Source organism: Balearica regulorum, chromosome 28 (genome assembly GCF_011004875.1).
Source record: "Balearica regulorum gibbericeps isolate bBalReg1 chromosome 28, bBalReg1.pri, whole genome shotgun sequence".
NCBI lineage: Eukaryota > Metazoa > Chordata > Aves > Gruiformes > Gruidae > Balearica > Balearica regulorum.
In genome coordinates this window covers 1-17,950 of record NC_046211.1, presented here as the reverse complement: position 1 = coordinate 17,950, position 17,950 = coordinate 1, and the positions used below count along the sequence as shown (strand labels likewise).

The window sequence follows — 17,950 nt, the reverse complement described above, 5'->3', positions numbered from 1 at the left end:
ACGTCACAGAGTTTGATCAATTGTTCAATAGCTCAGAAGATGTAAAAAGGATACTTCCTGTTGTTTCGATGTCGTCTTAATTTTTTTTTGCAATGGAAGATGCCCACAGAGAAATATTAAACCTTTGATTGATAGCTTGCTTAAAATAAAAACACGATAGCTCCTTTTTCTTTTATTTCTCTGCTCAAACCACAGGTTTCTGCGTTTTTCATCATGACAGACAGAGCTTTCTTCATCATTGTCAGCGTTCAGTGTCGTAAGCTAAATCCTCTTTCATCTTTATCTCTCTTGGCTTCTGCAATGAGGATGCTGTGATGATGCTGAGGGAGATGCAGCAATTAACTCTACTCCAGGATTTAGCTCTGCCCTCAGTCGAGCTAGAGATGCTGCGGAAAGGTTGCCAGAGATGCAGACACAAGCCTGCATCCAGGTTTTTGCTGCATCCCTGCTGCTGAGATATATAGATCATACCCAGAATTATTGCCTGTTCCTGTGGAAGAAAGGAATGCCCGGAGATGTTGATTTGCAAGGGAGATCGATCTGGACACCAGGTTTTCGTGCTGCCTCGGCACCGCACAGTGAGAATGGGGTGCCAAGACCCCTCCCACGATGCAGGAGGTGTGGGATTTTTCAGTTCTGGTGCCGATATCACACTCATGGTGAGGTCTCTGTGGCGCAATGGACGAGCGCGCTGGACTTCTAATCCAGAGGTTCCGGGTTCGAGTCCCGGCAGAGATGATCTCCAGGCAGGTGTCTCTTTTCTTTTAACGCACATTCCTTTATAAGTGCCAATCTGTTACATTTATAACACCCCTGAGGGCTTCAGATGGGAAGATAATGACTTTTCATAACACCCTCTCTACAGCTGATGCACATAACAGTTGTGTGCTCCCCTTCTGAGGCATCTCTCTTCATCGTATTCGCCTTTCCTCATTCCTTTTGGTATCTTCTGAATAGCTAGGTGTTTTAACCCCACTTGTTCCCCCAATACTGCTCACAGGTCCCATCTTTGATACCGTCTTAAGAAAAGACTGCACTTTCCAGTAGAAAGCAGGTGGTCAGGCACTGGTTTAGAGCCTTCCGTTGATATTTCCTATAATAAATGCAGCCTTTTTTTTTTCAAATGCATGGCAAAAAAAAGTAGGTCTGTATTCTGAATTTCCACCTTTTAGAAATTCTTTGCAAATGCTCTTGTTTTTCATGTTTTTACTTCGAAGATGCATGTTTGCTGGCGACAGCCTCCACATCCCCACGGGGGTTCATCTTCTTAAGCAGCAAATTGACTCTTCTTTTTCTTTCACAGATGTTCTGTTATTAGTATGTAACTTCCTATGTGATCTCATTGCTATCAGTAGTGAGAAAGGAAAGAGAGGAGCTGCAGGTGAGTGCAGCTGTGATTAGTGGGTGGCCGGGTTTCAGCGGGGGCTGCCAGAGGGCTTTTCCAGGCTGTTGCAGCTGTTAGTTATAGTGGAGAAGTTCTGAAGGGTGGAGGAACAGTGCTCGACCTGGATGCTTCATATACTCTTCAGAGAGAAGTTCCTGCGTGGCTTGTTGGAGATGCCTGATGTACGCTCAACTCTGGGGAGCCAGGCCACGCCACTTGGACCGGTGCAGCTTGTGAATAGACATAGAAGGTGTCCTCGGACCAGCCAGCCCATTCAGATCTGGGCCATCGTAGGAACCGCTGATGTTTCCTCCAAGCTCCGAGCGTTGCTTCGCAGTAGGGATCCCGCTAGGAGGGGGCTTCTCCTTTCCTCAGTAGCTATCTCAATCATCTAGTTAGCATTTGGTGGGCGTGATGGGGAAAGGTCCTTCTGAAGGACAGTTCATAGAATTCCTTTCAGCTATCTGCATTAGGATGAGAAAAAGAACGTCCTAGGAACACCTTCTTCCCTGCCTGGTCTATGCTTAGGTGAATCTCTCCCACATCTGGAATACGTCAAGGGATGCAACCTAAGACATGGATGACCTAGGTAGCGGCATCTGCCTGGTTGCCTCCTCCAAATCCCAGATAGCGGGAAGCTTGACCCCATTACTGGGCCATGTGACCCCCCAATTCCGCTTCTTCCCAGATGCATGAACTTCAACAGCTACCGACTGTTCTTCTGGCCCTTGTCTATTGAGGAGCAGGTTTCTTTGGGTTTTGAGGTGCAGTGCAAAAAATAATTTGACCAAGTTGATGTATCTTTCTTCCTCGGTGTCTCCTCATCAACTCCTGCCCTTGGTTGTCACGTTTGTCGGCGACTGCCTGTATTCACACATATCTCCGCAGGGACCCGAGTCTCCATTCATCTCTCTGCGCTCTCAGCCTCTTGTATACCTCCCTGCAGAGAAGGTTACCTTCTATGCTCAAGCCTCATCCCAGAACCAGGACATGTCATGGTTTCAATTCAGCAGGAGCGGAGAAATATATTCTCATTCGGTGTGGTGGATTGACCCCGGCTGGAGGCCAGATGCCCACCAAAGCCGCTCTTGTCGCTCCCACTCCTCAACTGGACAGTGGAGAGAAAACATAAAGAGGCTCATAGGTCGAGATTAGGACAAGGAGAGATCGTTCACCAGTTACCATCACGGGCAAAACAGACTCAACTTAGAAACAAATTAGTCTAATTTATTACCAGGCAAAACACAGTAATGAGAAATAAACCCAAATCTTAAAACACCTCCCCCCACCCCTCCCTTCTTCCCAGGCTCAACTTCACTCCCAAATTCTCTACCTACTGCCCCCCAGTGGCACAGGGGGATGGGGAACAGGGGTTGCGGTCAGTTCATCACACGGTGTCCCTGCGGCTCCTTCCTCCTCAGGGGGAGGACTCCTCACGCTCTTCCCCTGCTCCAGCGTGGGGTCCCTCCCACGGGAGACAGTCCTCCGCCAACTTCTCCAACGGGAGACCCTCCCACGGGCTGCAGTTCTTCACAAACTGCTCCAGCGTGGGCCCCTCCCATGGGATGCAGACCTTCAGGAACAGACTGCTCCAGCGTGGGTCCCCCACGGGGTCACAGGTCCTGCCAGCAAACCTGCTCCGACATGGGTTCCTCTCTCTGCAGGTCCTGCCAGGACCCTGCTCCAGCACAGGCTTCCCACAGGGTCGCAGCCTCCTTTGGGGGCATCCACCTACTGCAGTGCAGGGTCCTCCACAGGCTGCAGGTAGAATCTCTGCTCCCCCATCATCCTCCATGGGCTGCAGAGGGACAGCCTGCTTCACCGTGGTCTTCACCACGAGCTGCAGGAGAATCTCTGCTCCGGCACCTGGAGCACCTCCTGCCCCTCCTTCTGCACTGACCTTGGTGTCTGCAGAGTTGTTTCTCACATCTTCTCACTCCTCTCTCCGGCTGCAAAAGCTGCTGCTAGTTTTTTGGTTTGTTCAGGGTTTTTTTCCTTCTTTTTCTCTTACATATGTTATCACAGAGGTCTTACTATCATTGCTGATTGGCTTGGCCTTGGCCAGCAGTGGGTCTGTCTTGGAGCTGGCTGGCATTAGTTCTAATGGACACAGGGGAAACTCTCTAGTAGAAACTTCTCATGGAAGCCAGCCCTGTAGCACACCCCCCCCCCCCCCCAACCTTGCCCTGCAAACCCAAAACATTTGGGTAACCCAACATTCTCTTCCTAAACCTTCGCGAGTAGGAGCATGCTGCACTGCACACTTACCAACACAGGCGTGCTGTTTTTAGCTAAGGTAGAGTTAATTTTCACAAGAAGATGGAAGGGTACAAAGCTCAGACAGGTGAAAAACACACCATAAACTCAAGGCAGACCAAAAAGCCCACCATACCTCCTCTGGCCGCCTTTAAGCCTCGTGGTGTCGGCCCCGCCCCTTGCCCAGGGGATGGTGGGAAGGGCAGTGGGCGGGGCCCGGGGTATATGAGCCACAGGTCTGTGCCAGGGAGCTCATTCAGTTCCAGGGCTTTTCCAGTATAGGTGCTCTGCTGTGCCTTCAGTCAATAGCAGCTTTTGAGCTGGCTCAGTTGTTTGTTTTAATGTTTAGGAAAGTAGGGGCACCTGAGGTAAGAGCTTTGGGAATAGTTGAGGTTAAGCAGGAGATAGAGAAGAAAACAGGCCTGTATGCAGGTTTAGGGTTTTTTTCCAAGTTAATAAATTTGTATTAAACCTTCAGGAGTTTGCAAGATGATTTAATGGTATGTAACTTTGTTTTTATTCTAGGTTCATTGTATTTTACTGGAGTTTCTGACTTTATTGGAGGTATAACCTTGTTTTTAGCACCAGTTTTGCTGTTTACTGTGTAAGCTGATGGTGTCATCTTTTAATAGGACTGAGGGTGAGATCATCTAGCAGGGTTTAGGGCAAGCATCTTGTATGCATCTGTTGATGGAGTTCTAGTATTTCTTAGGAAAGCAGCAAGGATATAAGGCATAGCATCTTTCAGGGTACAGGACAGCTCATTGCCTTTCCCGGTTGCCCATGGAGTACCACATCATTCCTAGAACCTCTGCAGCTTGCAGCAGGCCCCTCATAGATTATAAGCATTAGGACTTCACTTGTTTTGTGGGCCTGTAGCAGAGCCCAGACTTTGCAGAAAAACAGAAGAGAGGAGCTGCCTGCAGAGAACGCAGGGCACAGCTCAGAAGAGCAGCTCTTGAGGAGTGGCCAATGCAGGGGGTTCAGGGGTCCAAATACAGGGAAGGAGTTGTCAGAAGGAGTGGGCTTCCTTCCCTGAAAGGTCTAGAGAAGAAAAGGGAAGAAAAGTTTTGGGACCGGGGGATGGTTTGGAAAGGGAGGAAGGTTCATCAGCCTTTCTCAGGTCAGCTTTGCAGTTGGATTTGGATGTCGATGAGGTCTGTTCTGTTTTAGTCTCTCTGCAGCTGACAGAAGGTACAATGGTCCCGAGATGCACCGTAAACCGTCTGTTCCTCTGCATCAGAATAAGCAGGGCTGAACATCAGAAGACTCTCATCTCGTCAAGTGAGGAGTACATCAAAGTATACCCTCCTGAACTCTCTGCTTCTCTGTGCTTTTTACTTTCTTCATTCCCTGATTTAATTTTTGCATCCATCCCTTTACCGTCCATTTGGATTTCACAGTTACTTAGACCTGGACTAGGTGATTGTCTCCAGCGCAGGCTCGAGTGACCGTGTTTGCTGGAATGTCTTGGAGAGGAGGATGTGTATTACCTGGGCTCATGAAAAAAAATAAAAATTCTGCAGCCAGGGGTTTTTCTCTTATTGTGGTTCTGACATGCAAGCTTCTTCTATTTTCTAGTTTTGCCTTTTTCCTTAAGCATGCAGTGATGTTTGCTCTAGTATCGGTCGTGGCAGTTATGTTCTCCTGTTCATATTTATCTATTGTGTTTCTAGCACCAGTTTCGGTAGTTGTAAGGTGCCCATTTTGGATCTTTGAGACACTGTGTTGCGATAATCATGCTTTTTCTGTCAGCTGACTGCCTCTGTAATTCCCTAAAGGTCTGTGTAGGTAAGGAGGTAGTTTGTGTCGCTTGTCACCTGAGCTTCGGTGAGGAGGAGTGGCCAAGGTAAAGGAATGGAAGAGTGGAAAGCCATGGCCGGTTTGGGGCAGGGTGGGGGGTGTGTTGTGGGAGAGGTTGGCGTTGACTGGCACGATGCTGACTGACAGCACCGTTTTGTTGTTTGTTTTGGGTTTTATTATTGTAGATGATGAAGAGAAACAAGGCGACTGCAGGAACGTCCCAGTTGGCCGATGTGTCACGTGCATGTTGCATATTATGGATGGATTCAGATCCCCGGCCCTCTGAAAGCTAAGTTAAGGGACCGTGGCCAGGGAGGGAGTGGGATGAGGAGGAGGCAAGTCTGGGGGTTGCAGGGGAGGGGTTTTTATGGTTAGCATAGGGGAGAGGGCTGTCTGGGAGCAGTCACCCTTGGGCGGGCAAAGGGAGCGGGTTACTTTGACAGCACGATGCTAGCCTGGGCAGGGCAGTTCCAGCCTGTGTGTGTGGTATGTTTGTGTGTCTTGTCTTAGCCCTCGCTTGGGTCTCAATGCCCTCTTTGCGCTCAAGGCGCACGGCGTACTTCTCGGACGCCATCCCTAGGGTCTCGAATGCCTCTACTCATCGGCATAGTGCCAATCGGGTGTTTCTTTTCTTGCATAGCAAGCTTACGGCGTGGATCGGTCTTGCGTGTCAGAAATTTCTGGTGGGTCCTCTTTTTGCGGCACAATACCGGGCTGCGTCGGGAGCTCTGCTCTCTGGCCATCCCTTTTCAGGGACTGGGTCTTGCTCCCTGCATCCTTACCTTCTTAGGTCTTGAAGCAAGCCATCTCACTGCATCTGTCATCTTGGTTTTGACAGTAACTTCTTATAACAGGTCATCATAGCCAGTTCTTTTCTGGGGTTGCCATAGAGCCGCTTTGCCTGGGCGTTGCGCCCTGTAGGTTGTTTTGCTCGGCAGCCTCTCTGGTCCAGGACTTATTCTTCTTGCTGAGAGTTTTCTCTCATCTTTGAGTCATGTCATCTGTAGAGTTCTGTGTAGTGTTGGCTTGTGCGTGTGGTGGGTGTGGAGCTGCTCTGCCTGGGGATGTTGAGTCAGGGTTAGGTGGAATAGCAGTAAGAGTGTGTGGTTAGTGCGTTGATATGGCCAGTCTGGCATCGTTTGGCTCTCACTCAGCGTCTGGATGACTTGTTTAATAATTTGGTGTGTTTTTTCAGATGCGGACAGGCTAGATGCGCACCAAAGAGCGGCAGAGGGGAGCAGAGCGCCGTAGGAGGAAGGTGGGTCGGCCGGTGGTGTTGGAGGGAAGATGTGGCTGGTGGCTATATGACTACATTCAGATTCGTGTAGGGTTTTTAGTTTTGAAGGTGTGAATCTGGATATCGATATGGGAGATGACTTGGGTCAGGTGAGCTGTGACTTGTGGGCTGAAGTAGCAGTTATTTTTCAGGTGTCACATTGCTGTTTAAGAAGTAGGTATTCTTTGTTTGTGTTTTCTAGGTGGGGTGCAAGCATGGCAGCCCAAAATGACAGAGGCGAGGTGAGCAAGTGGCTGAGGTAAAGGAGAGGGAGATGAGAATCTGCACAGGTGGCAGTTTTGGCACTGTCTCAGCATGTGCCTTTTGCTTTGTTTTTTGCAGGTGCTGCAGGGAGCCTCGGAGGGGTGAAGCCGTGTACCGATGAGCAGTCCCAGAAGGTGAGGCAGTTGTCAGCTAATAGCTCAGTAGTATATGGCAACTAGTTTAAGCATTTCTCTCTGGTTTTGCAGGTGCTGTGTGGCCACCCCTTTGGAACCGGATGCCTGTTTGAGGTGAGCTGGAGAAACATCAAGGGCGATTGCAGGAGAGTTGACTTCTTAGAAACATAGGAGTAATTTGGTGTCTCAGGTGCCACAAGCAATGACAGCTGTGGTGTCTGCCTCTGGAATGAGCAGGTGAGTGCAAAGCTATGGTGCTTCTGGGGAGGGGGGGTGTTGTGGGCAAGGTTGGTGTTGACTGACTGATGCAATGCTGACTGACAGTGCTGGTTTATTGTTTGTGTTCCGTTTTTTATTATAGCTGATGAAGAGGAACCGGGCGACTGCCAGAATGTCCCAATTAGCCAATGTGTGGTGTTGATGTTTTAGTTGCAGATGGTGCTAGATCCCTGGCCCTCTGAAAGCTAAGGGACCGTGGCTGGGGAGGGAGGGGTCTGAGGAGGGGGCCAGTTTGGGGGTTGCAGGGGAGGGGTTTTATGGCTAGCATAGGGGAGAGGGCTGTCTGGGAGCAGTCCCATTTGGGCAGGCAAAGGGAGCGGGTTACTCATCAGCACGGTGCTAGACTGTGCCAGGCAGGGCAGTTCCAGCCTGTGTGTGTGGTATGTTTGTGTGTCTTGTCTTCTGTGTCTTAGCCCTTCCTAGGGTCTTGATGCCCTCTTTGCGCTCAAGGGGCACGGCATGCTTCTCGGGTGCCATCCGTAGGGTCTCGAATGCCTGTAACTCATCAGCGTAGTGCTAATCTGGCGCTTCTTTTCTTGCATAGCAAGCTTATGGTGTGGATTGGTCTTGCGTGTCCAAAGTTTCTGGCGGGTCCTCTTTTTTTGTGGCACAATACCGGGCTGTGTTGGGAGCTCTGCTCTCTAGCCATCCATTCTCAGGGACTGGGCCTTCTTCCCTGCATCCTTATGTTCTCTAGGTCTTGAAGACGGGCTTCTTGCTGCATCCATCATCTTGGTTTTGACAGTAACATCTTACAAGAGGCTGTTGTGGTCAATTCTGGGAGTGCTACAGAGCTTTCTCATCTGGGTGTTGCGCCCTGTAGGTCATCTTGCACAGTAGCATCTCTGCTCCAGGAGTCATTCTTCTTGCTGAGAGTTTCTCTCATCTTGGAGTCACATTGTTTGTAGTGTTCTGTGTAGTGTTGGTGGTGTGTGTATCTGTAGGGCGTGGAGCTGTTCTGCCTGGGCTGTCAAGTCAGGGATAGGTGGAATAGCAATAAGAACATACGGTTAGTATGTCAATATGTCCAGACTGCTTGGGCAAAGGTTACGTAGTTGCCTTGGATCGAGTAGCTTTTGGCAGACTGAGCGGAGCATCATTTCTGTAGTGTTCTGTGGAGTTGAATGGAGCCACCTGGGATGGGGTGTTCAGGGGTAGTGAAAGCAGACTGACTCTCCAAGGTGTCAAAGGCTTGTCCCTGTGGGGCTTAAAGTTTGGGGGTGTTTTTTTAATGGTGGTCTGTAGTTGCACTCTAGATAGTATTCCTAAAGGTGAACAAGAGCTCTGGAATTGTTCAGTTATCATGCAGCATCCAGGTGACTTGTTAATAATTAGTTTTTTTAGATGCAGAGAGAAGATGTGCACCAAAGAGCAGCACAGGAGGGGAGCAGAGCCCTGTAAGAAGGTGGGTTGGATGGCGGTGTTGGAGGGAAGACGTGGCTGATGGCTATAAGACTCCATTAAAATTGGTGTGTGGGTTTTTAGTTTTGAAGTTGCAAAGCTGGATGTTGATGCTCTAGGATATCAGCACTGGAGCTGACTCAGGCCAGCTGAGCAGTGACTAGTGGGCTGAAGTACAGTAGTTATTTTTCAGGTGGTGTATTGCTGGCTAAAATACAGATATCCTTTTGTTTGTGTTTTCTAGGTGGGGCGCAAGCCTCAGCGTGGCAATATGTAAATGGCAGAGGTGGTGAGGATGAGCGGCAGAGGTAAAGGAGGGGGGTGCAGGAATTGGTGCGGGCAGGCTGCAGTTTTGGGCACTCTCTCAGCATGTGGCTTTTCCTTTGTTTTTGGCAGGTGCCCCAGGGAGCCTTGGGGGGCGAAGCCGTGTGCCGATGAGCGGTCTGAGAAGGTGAGGCAGTTGTCAGTGTCTAATAGCAAAGCACTGTACAGCACCTAGTTTGAGCATTTCCCTCTGGTTTTGCAGGTGCTGTGACGTTTGGGACCGGATGCATGTTTGAGGTGAGCTGGAAGAATAGCAAGGGCAATCCCAAGAGCAGTGACTCCCCACCAATGTAGGAATAATTTTGTGTCTCTTGGTGTCTTAGGTGCCACGAGGGATGACAGCCGCAGGGTCTGTCTCTGGACAGAGCAGGTGAGTGGAAAGCCACGGTGCTTTTGAGGAGGAGGGGGGTGTTGTGATGGCACTACTTTTTTGTGTGTTTTTTTTTACTGTAGATGATGAAGAGGGTCCAGGCGACTGCAGGAATGTCCCAGTTAGCCGACATGCACATTGTTTGTTGTGGATGGTTCTAGATCCCCGGCCCTCTGAAAGCTAAGTTGAGGGACTGTGTGGCCGGGGAGGGAGTGGGCTGAGGAGGGGGACAAATCTGGGGGTTGCAGGGGAGGGGTTTTTATGGTTAGCATAGGGCAGAGGGCTGTCTGGGAGCAGTCCCATTTGGGCAGGCATAGGGAGTGGGTTACTCATCAGCGCCATGCTGGACTGGGCAGGGCAGTTCCAGCCTGTGTCTGTGGTATGTTTGTGTATCTTCTGTGTCTTTGCCCTTGCTTGGGTCTCAATGCCATCTTTGTGCCCAAGGGGCGTGGTGCACTTCTCAGGTGCCATGCCTAGGCTCTCGAATGCCTGTATTCATTGGCATAGTGCCAATGGGGCGCTTCTTTGCTTGCCTAGCAAGCTCACAACATGGATCGGTCTTGCATCATTGAAGCTTCTGGTGGGTCCTCTTTTTGGAGCCTCGTCCCTGGCTGCATTGGGAGCTCTACTCTCCAGCGATCCCTTTTCAGGGACTGGGGCTTCTTCCCTGCCTCCTTATGTTTGTAGGTCTTGAAGACCGGCTTCTTGTGCATCCATCATCTCAGGTTTGACCATAACTACTTATAACGGGCCATCACACTCCATTCTTTTCTGGGAGTGCCATAGAGCTTCCTCGTCAGGGTGTTGCATCCTGTAGGCTGTCTTGCTTGGCAGCGTCTTAGGTCCAGGAGTTGTCCTTCTTGCTGAGAGTTTTCTCTCATCCCTGAGTTGTGTTGTTTGTTGTGTTCCATGTACTGTTGGTCTGTGTGTGTTGGGCATGGAGCTGCTCTGCCTGGGGGTGTTGAGTCAGGATTAGGTGGAATAGCATTAAGAGTGTGTGGTTAGTATGTTCATATGCCCAGTCTGGAATTGTTTGGCTCTCGCTTGGCATCTGGGTGACTTCTTTTAATAATCTGGTGTCTTTTTCAGATGTGGACAGGCTAGATGTGCACCAAAGAGCAATAGAGAAGGTGAGCAGAGTACCATAAGAAGGTGGGTTGGCCAGTGGTGTTGGAGGGAAGATGTGGCTGGTGGCTATATGACTACATTCAGATTTATTGGGGATTTTTTTTTTATTTTGAAGGTGCAAAGCCGGACAGTGGTGCTGGAGCTGACTCAGGCCAGGTGAGCAGCGACTAGTGCGCTGAAGTACAGCAGTTGTTTTTCAGGTGTCGTATTGCTGGCTAAGTCAAAGGCATCCTTTGTTTGTGTTTTCCAGGTGGGGCGCAAGCATCAGCGTGGCAACATGTAAACAGCGGAGGTGGTGAGGACGAGCGGCTGAGGCAAAGAAGGGGGGGAGGTAGGAGTTGCTGTGGGTAGGCTGCGGTTTTGGGCACTCTCGGAGCATGCGCCTTCTGCTTTGTTTTTGGCAGGTGCCACGGGGAGCCTCGGAGGAGCAAAGCCGCGTGCCGATGAGCGGTCCGAGAAGGTGAGGTGTTTGTCAGCGTCTAAAAGCAAAGCACTGTATGGCACCTAGTTTGAGCGTTTCCCTCTGGTTTTGCAGGTGCTGTGTGGCCACGTTTGGAACTGGATGCCCATTTGAGGTGAGCTGGAAGAATAGCAAGGGTGGTCATGAGAGTGGTGACTCCTCACCAACATAAGAGTAATTGTGTGTTTCTTGGTGTCTTAGGTGCCACGAGGGATGACAGCCGCAGGGTCTGTCTCTGGACAGAGCAGGTGAGTGGAAAGCCACGGCGCTTCTGAGGAGGCGGGGGGGTGTTGTGGGCAAGGTTGGTGTTGACTGATGTGATGGTGACTGCCAGCACTGTTTAGTTGTTTTGAGTTTTTTATTGTAGATGAAGAAGAACCTGGCGACCACAGGAATGTCCCAGTTAGCTGATGTTTAATGTGCACACTGTTGATGGCAGGTGGTGCCAGATCCTCGACCCTCTGAAAGCTAAGTTGAGGGCCCGTGGCCGGGAAGGGAGGGGTCTGAGCAGGGAGCAAGTTTGGGGGTTGCAGGGGAGGGGTTTTTATGGGTAGCATAGGGGAGAGGGCTGTCTGGGAGCAGTCCTCTTCGAGCAGGCAAGGGAGTGGGTTACTCGTCAGCCCCATGCTAGACTGTGCCAGGCAGGGCAGTTCCAGCCTGTGTCCGAGTTGTGTGTCTTGTCTTGTGTGTCTTAGCCCTCCTCAGGTCTCAATGCCCTCTTTGTGCTCAAGGGGCACGGCATAGTTCTCGGTCACCATTGCTAGGGTCTTGAATGCCTCTACACATCGGCATAGTGCCAATTGGGCGCTTCTTTTCTTGTATAGCAAGCTTGACAGTGTGGATCGGTCTTACATCTCAGAAGTCTCTAGTGGGTCCTCTTCTCGCAGCCTCTTCCCAGCCGGTGTCAGGGGCTCCGCTCTCTAGCCATCCCTTTTCAGGGACTGGGGCTTCTTACCTGCATCCTTACGTTCTTAGGTCTTGAAGACTGGCTTCTTGACACATCCATCATCTCAAATTTGACAGTAACTTCTTATAATGGGCCATCACAGTCCATTCTTTTCTGTGGTTGCCATAGAACTTCCTTGTCAGGGCATTGCGCCCTGTAGGTGGTCTTGCTCAGCAGCCTCTCTGGTCTGAGAGTCCTTCTTGCTGAGAGCTTTCTCTTATCTTTGAGTCACGTTGTTTGCGTTTTGTGTAGTGTTGGTCTCTGTGTGTGTGTTGGGCATGGAGCTCCTCTGCCTGGCGGTGTCGAGTCAGGGTTAGGTGGAATAGCAATAAGAGTGTGTGGCTAGTAGGTTGATATGCCCAGACCGCTTGGGCAAAGGTTGTGTAGTCGCCTCAGATCAAGAAGCCGTTGGCAGGCCGCATGGAGCGTCATTTCCATAGTGTTCTGTGGAGATGACTACAGGAGCCGCCTGGGAGGGGGTGTTTGGGGGTGGTGAAAGCAGATTGACTCTCACAGGTGTCAAAGGCCTGTCTGTGTGGGGCTTAAGGTTTGGGGGTGTTTTTTGATGGCGGTCTGTAATTGGGCTCTGGATGGTATTCCTAAATGGGGCTAAGAGCTCTGGAATTGTTCAGCTATCACTCAGCATCCAGGTGACTTGTTCAGTAATTTGGGGTTCCTTTTTTTTGTCAGATGTAGACAGACAAGATGCGTGCCAAAGAGTGGCAGAGGAGGCGAGCAGAATGCCGTAAGGAGGTGGGTCGGCCGGTGGTGTCGGAGGGAAGATGTGGCTGGTGGCTCTATGACTACATTCAGATTTGTGTATATGGCCTTCTTTATTCTGAAGGTGCGAAGCAATGAACGAAGCAGCGCATCAGTGCTGGAGCTGACTCGGGCCAGGTCAGCAGTGACTAGTGGGCTGAAATAGCAGTTATTTTTCAGGTGTCACATTGGTGGCTCAGTTAAAGGTATACTTCGTGTTTTCCAGGTGGGGTGTCAGCATGGCAACATGGAAACAGCAGAGGTGGTGAGGACGAGTGGCTGAGGTAAAGGAGGGTGAGGTAGGAGTTGGTGTGGGCAGACTACAGTTCTGGGCACTGTCTCAGCACGTGCCTTCTGCTTTGTGTTTGGCAGGTGCCGCAGGGAGCCTCGGAGGAGCAAAGCCGCGTGCCGATGAGCAGTCCGAGAAGGTGAAGCGGTTGTCAGTGTCTAAAAGTACAGCACTATATGGCACCTAGTTTAAGCGTTTGCTTCTGGTTTAGCAGGTGCTGCGTGGCCATGTTTGGAACTGGGTGCCCATTTGAGGTGAGCTGGAAGAATAGCGAGGGCAATCATGGGAGCGGTGACTTCTCAGAAACGTAGGAGTAATTTTGTGTCTCCTGGCGTCTTAGGTGCCACAAGCGATGACAGCTGCAGTGTGTGTCTCTGGACAGAGCAGGTGAGTGGAAAGCCACGGTGCTTCTGGGGGGGGGTGTTGTAGGAGAGCTTGGCGTTGACTGGTGCAATGGTGACTGATGTCACTGTTTGTTTTGAGTTTTTTATTGTAGATGATGAAGAGGAACCTGGCGACTGCAGGAATGTCCCAGTTAGCTGATGTTTGATGCGCACACTGTTGATGGCAGGTGGTGCCAGATCCCCGACCCTCTGAAAGCTAAGTTGAGGGCCCGTGGCCGGGAAGGGAGGGGTCTGAGCAGGGGGCAAGTTTGGGGGTTGCAGGGGAGGGGTTTTATGGGTAGCATAGGGGAGAGGGCTGTCTGGGAGCAGTCCTCTTCGAGCAGGCAAGGGAGCGGGTTACTCATCAGCCCCATGCTAGACTGTGCCAGGCAGGGCAGTTCCAGCCTGTGTCCGAGTTGTGTGTATTGTCTTGTGTGTCTTAGCCCTCCTCAGGTCTCAATGCCCTCTTTGTGCTCAAGGGGCACGGCATAGTTCTCGGTCACTGTTGCTAGGGTCTCGAATGCCTCTACTCGTTGGCCTAGTGGCGATCGGGTGCTTCTTTGATTGCATAGCAAGCTTTACAGCATGGATCGATCTTGTTTCTCAGAAGCTTTTGGTGGGTCCTCCTTTTGCAGCGTAGTCCCAGGCTGTGTCAGGAGCTCGGACGCATTTTCAGCCATCCCTTTTCAGGGACTGGGGCTTCCTCCCTGCATTCTTATGTTCTTAGGTCTTGAAGACCGGCTTCTTGACACATCTGCCATCTCGGTTTTGACCATAACTTCTTATAATGGGCCATTACAGTCCATTCTCTTCTGGGGTTGCCATAGGGCTGCCTCGCCTGGGCATTGCGCCCTGTAGGTCGTCTTGCTCAGCAGCATCTCTACTCCAGGAGTCCTCCTTCTTGCTGAGAGTTTTCTCTCATCCTTGAGTCATGTTGTTTATAGCGTCGTTCTGCGTGTGTGCACATTTTGGTGTGGAACTGCTCTGCCTGGTGGTGTCAAGTCAGGGTTAGGTGGAATAGTCGTAAGAGTGCATAGCTTGTATGTTGATATGCCCAGACTGCTTGGGCAAAGGCTGTGTAGTCACCTCACATCGAGTAGCTGCCAGCAGGCTCTGTGGAGTGTCATTTCCATAGCATTCTGTTGAGGTGACAGGAGCTGCCTGGGAGGGGGTGTTCATGGTTAGTGAAAGCAGATTGACTCTCAAAGGTGCCAAAGGCCTGTCTGTGTGGGGCTTCAGGTTTAGGGTTTTTTTCTTCTAATGGCAGTGTATAGTTGGACTGTAGATGCTATTTGCAAATGCAAAGGATCTTTGGAATTGTTCAGCTATTGCTCTGCATCCTGGTGACTTCTTGTTTTGGTTTAGCCCCAGCCACCAGCTGAGCACCACACAGCTGCTTGCTTCCCCTCCTGCTCTTCTTCCTCCTCCCCCCCCACCTCCATCCGTGGGATGGGGAGGAGAATGGGCAAGACAAAGGCAAAAACCTCATGGGTTGAGATAAGGACAGTTTACGGGGACAGCAAAGGGAGAGGGAAATAATAACAGTATTTAATCGAATAGACAATCCTGGTGACACAATGCAGTTTCTCACCCAAGAACTGTACAACTCAAACCGTGTGCTGAGACCTGTCTGCAATCCGGACGGTCCCACCATCCCCGACCCACATGCCCTGGAGCTGCACTGCCCCTCCCCAACTTGCCCCCCTTTTATACTGAGCATGATGTCACATGGTATGAAATACCCCCTTTGGCTGGTTTGGGTCACCTGTCCTGGCTGTGTCCCATCCCAGCTTCTGGTGAAAATTAACTGTATCCTGGCTGAACCCAGGACACTTGTTTAATAATTGTTTTGTTGTTGGAGTGTTTTTTTACCTGTGGGAGGGACAAGATGCACAGTCCTGACAAGTTTTCACAAGTGTAACAGTAATTTTGAGTTTCTTGGTGTCTTAAGTATCACAATTGGAGTGCAAAGCAGGGATATGAATTTGCGTGCCCTTGAAAGGGGAGCCTTGCCCAGAAATTGAGGTGCACAGCAGTGAAAGGTACCCATGCACCTCTTCTTGTGGTATCCCAGCCAGAAAATTGGGGCACAAAGTAGGGAAATGTGCCTGTGTGCCCCTTTCCTGGGTGCCCCAGCCAGAAATTGGGGCACATCAGCTCAAAATCAAGATGCTGTCACAAACATAGATTTTGTTACGTGGCTTTAATTTAGTTGCAGTCAGGACTTACTAATATTTTTGAGATAGATAACACTATTAGCTTACATAATTATTAATAGCACTTAAACATCAGCCAGTTTAACTATGCTTTTCAGTGGAATTTGTTACAATCAAAATAGCAAGTTAGTTAAAGATTCAAGAGGGGAAAGGGTAACCAGAAACTTACAGCGGGGTTGTATGCACAGATGGGGGTTAAATCTAATCACATGTACAGACAGGCTGACAAACAATCCTGGATTGTTACACACATGCAGACAGGCAAATAGTTCTTAACCAAACTCTGCATGCACACATGTGGAGCTTAACCTATGATTAAAATTTCCTTTTTCATGAGACACTCACTTCTATGTGCTGGCATGCATCAACGGGTGGTCAGCGAACCCTGCAACATCAGGCCTTTGAGGCCTTGCAAAACCACGGATGGAGGATCTTTGAATCCTCTTGAAATCTCCCCTGCAAGATATCCCAGCTCAGGGGAAATCCTGGGTCACACAGCCCACTGCCATCACGGAGAACTTGAAGGTCTCACTTTTGGATCACAATATGATCGTGAGAGCATGGCATTGAGTGGGTGTGTCACTTCCCCTATCATGCACCAGCCTCCAGGAACATCCAAAGATATGATGGACTGCTAAAGACTACTCAAGAGCAATGGGTGGTGGGACCCTCAAACATTAGGATACACATTTAGCAAAGGCCAGCTGGTTTGTCGGTGCTAGGGGATCTGTCAATCGAGCTGGCCCTGCCCAATCAAAGCTTCCATATATTGTAGAAAGAGATAAAGTCCCCATAGTGCATGTGAAGAATACGTTTGGGAAGACAAGTCTGGGTTAGCCCTGCTTTGGACAAAAGCAAACCCGTATGTGGGACTGCTTTTGCTGGGGGATCTGGGTGCACTTGGTAGGTGATGCAGAAGGATGGGGAAGTCCAGTGTGTACCTCAAGGGGATCTGACCCAAACCAGCCAATAAATTAGATTGCAATATGTGAATTGCTAAATAACTGCTATTGTAGGTCATCGCTACTACAATTGCTATATGCTCTATCAATAGTATTACCACAAGAATCACCCAAATTAATGAAGGATGAACTTTGATGAAACTGAGCAAAACGCAGCGATGATGGAACTAGAACTGACTTCAGCAACTGGTGCCCAGCAACTTCCTCAAAATCAACATTTTCAAGGCGCAGACCACGACCATGGACCACACCAGCTACACCAGCTGTGAACTCTGGAAGCAGCTGCAACAATCCAATGGTATACAGCATAGCTCCTGCCCTGAGAGCCTGTTATGGCAGATGGAGCCCGAAGTCATGGACTAAATGAACTCAATGTACATTTTAGAGGGATGGCCTATAGCCTAAGGGAATGATGTCTGTGTGTCTAATTTTTACATATATTATAAATATATATATTATTATATATTATTTTTTATGTCGATATAAGAAAAAGAGAGGGGAAAGTGGTGGTAAATAACTGGAAGTATAGGATAAGGGCAGGCTGTAGATGGTATAGAGTGAAGGGCGAGGATAATATCTGGTTTTGGCTGGGATAGAGTTAAACTTCACCAGAAGCTGGGATGGGACACAGACAGGACAGGCAACCCAAACTAGCCAAAGGGGTATTACATATCATAAGCTGTCAGGCTCAGTATAAAAGGGGGCTACATGAGAGGGGCAGCACAGCTCCTGGATGGTCTGAGTGTGCAGCTCTCATGGGAGAGGACCTTCATGGGCTCCAGCTGTGTGCTGGGGCTGGGCAGCCCTGGTGGGTCCAATGAGGATGGGACTTGGCTGCAGATGGGGAAGGGGCAGGACAGCTCTTTCTTTAGCCACTGAGGATGGGGCTGGCCCTGCTGTGCTAAGGGCTCTAGCTGCGGAGGGGGTTGCCTGTGCTTGCCTAGCCTCAGGAGCTCACCTAGGAGAGAAACAAAGGGGCTGTCACAGGTAGCTGCCTCCAACAAGGAACAGCCAGTCCCTGCAGCAAGGAAGGATCCCTCCCAGCGTTCCCCAACAAACGGTTGTGTTGGTTTTGTGTGGCAAGGTTTTGGTAGCGGGGGGGCTACAGGGGTGGCTTCTGTGAGAAGCTGCTAGAAGCTTCCCCTATGTCTGATAGAGCCAATGCCAGCCGCCTCCAAGACGGACCCGCTGCTGGCCAAGGCCAAGCCAATCAGTGCCTCTGTGATAACGTATTTAAGAAAGAGAAAAACAGTTAGAGAGCGCTTTTGCAGCCAGAGAGAGGAGTGAGAAGATGTAAGAACATCTGCAGACACCAA

General features: G+C 50.1%; 3 long non-coding RNA genes and 1 other non-coding gene across 4 annotated transcripts; all 4 read left to right on the top strand.

Annotated features, from left to right (window-relative positions):
* Positions 1-664: 664 nt before the first annotated feature.
* TRNAR-UCU (transfer RNA arginine (anticodon UCU)) lies at positions 665-738 on the top strand. The gene has a single exon. It is a non-coding gene; the product is annotated as a tRNA-Arg (tRNA).
* Positions 739-5,941: 5,203 nt separating this feature from the next.
* Positions 5,942-6,964, top strand: LOC142598445 (uncharacterized). The gene is made up of 3 exons (XR_012832655.1): positions 5,942-6,701; positions 6,789-6,829; positions 6,922-6,964. It is a non-coding gene; the product is annotated as an uncharacterized LOC142598445 (long non-coding RNA).
* Positions 6,965-7,021: 57 nt separating this feature from the next.
* On the top strand, positions 7,022-7,586 carry LOC142598446 (uncharacterized). Its single transcript, XR_012832656.1, has 4 exons — positions 7,022-7,117; positions 7,190-7,231; positions 7,308-7,354; positions 7,479-7,586. It is a non-coding gene; the product is annotated as an uncharacterized LOC142598446 (long non-coding RNA).
* Positions 7,587-10,867: 3,281 nt separating this feature from the next.
* LOC142598444 (uncharacterized) lies at positions 10,868-17,015 on the top strand. The gene is made up of 3 exons (XR_012832654.1): positions 10,868-10,933; positions 13,414-13,460; positions 16,727-17,015. It is a non-coding gene; the product is annotated as an uncharacterized LOC142598444 (long non-coding RNA).
* The last annotated feature ends 935 nt before the right edge of the window (positions 17,016-17,950 follow it).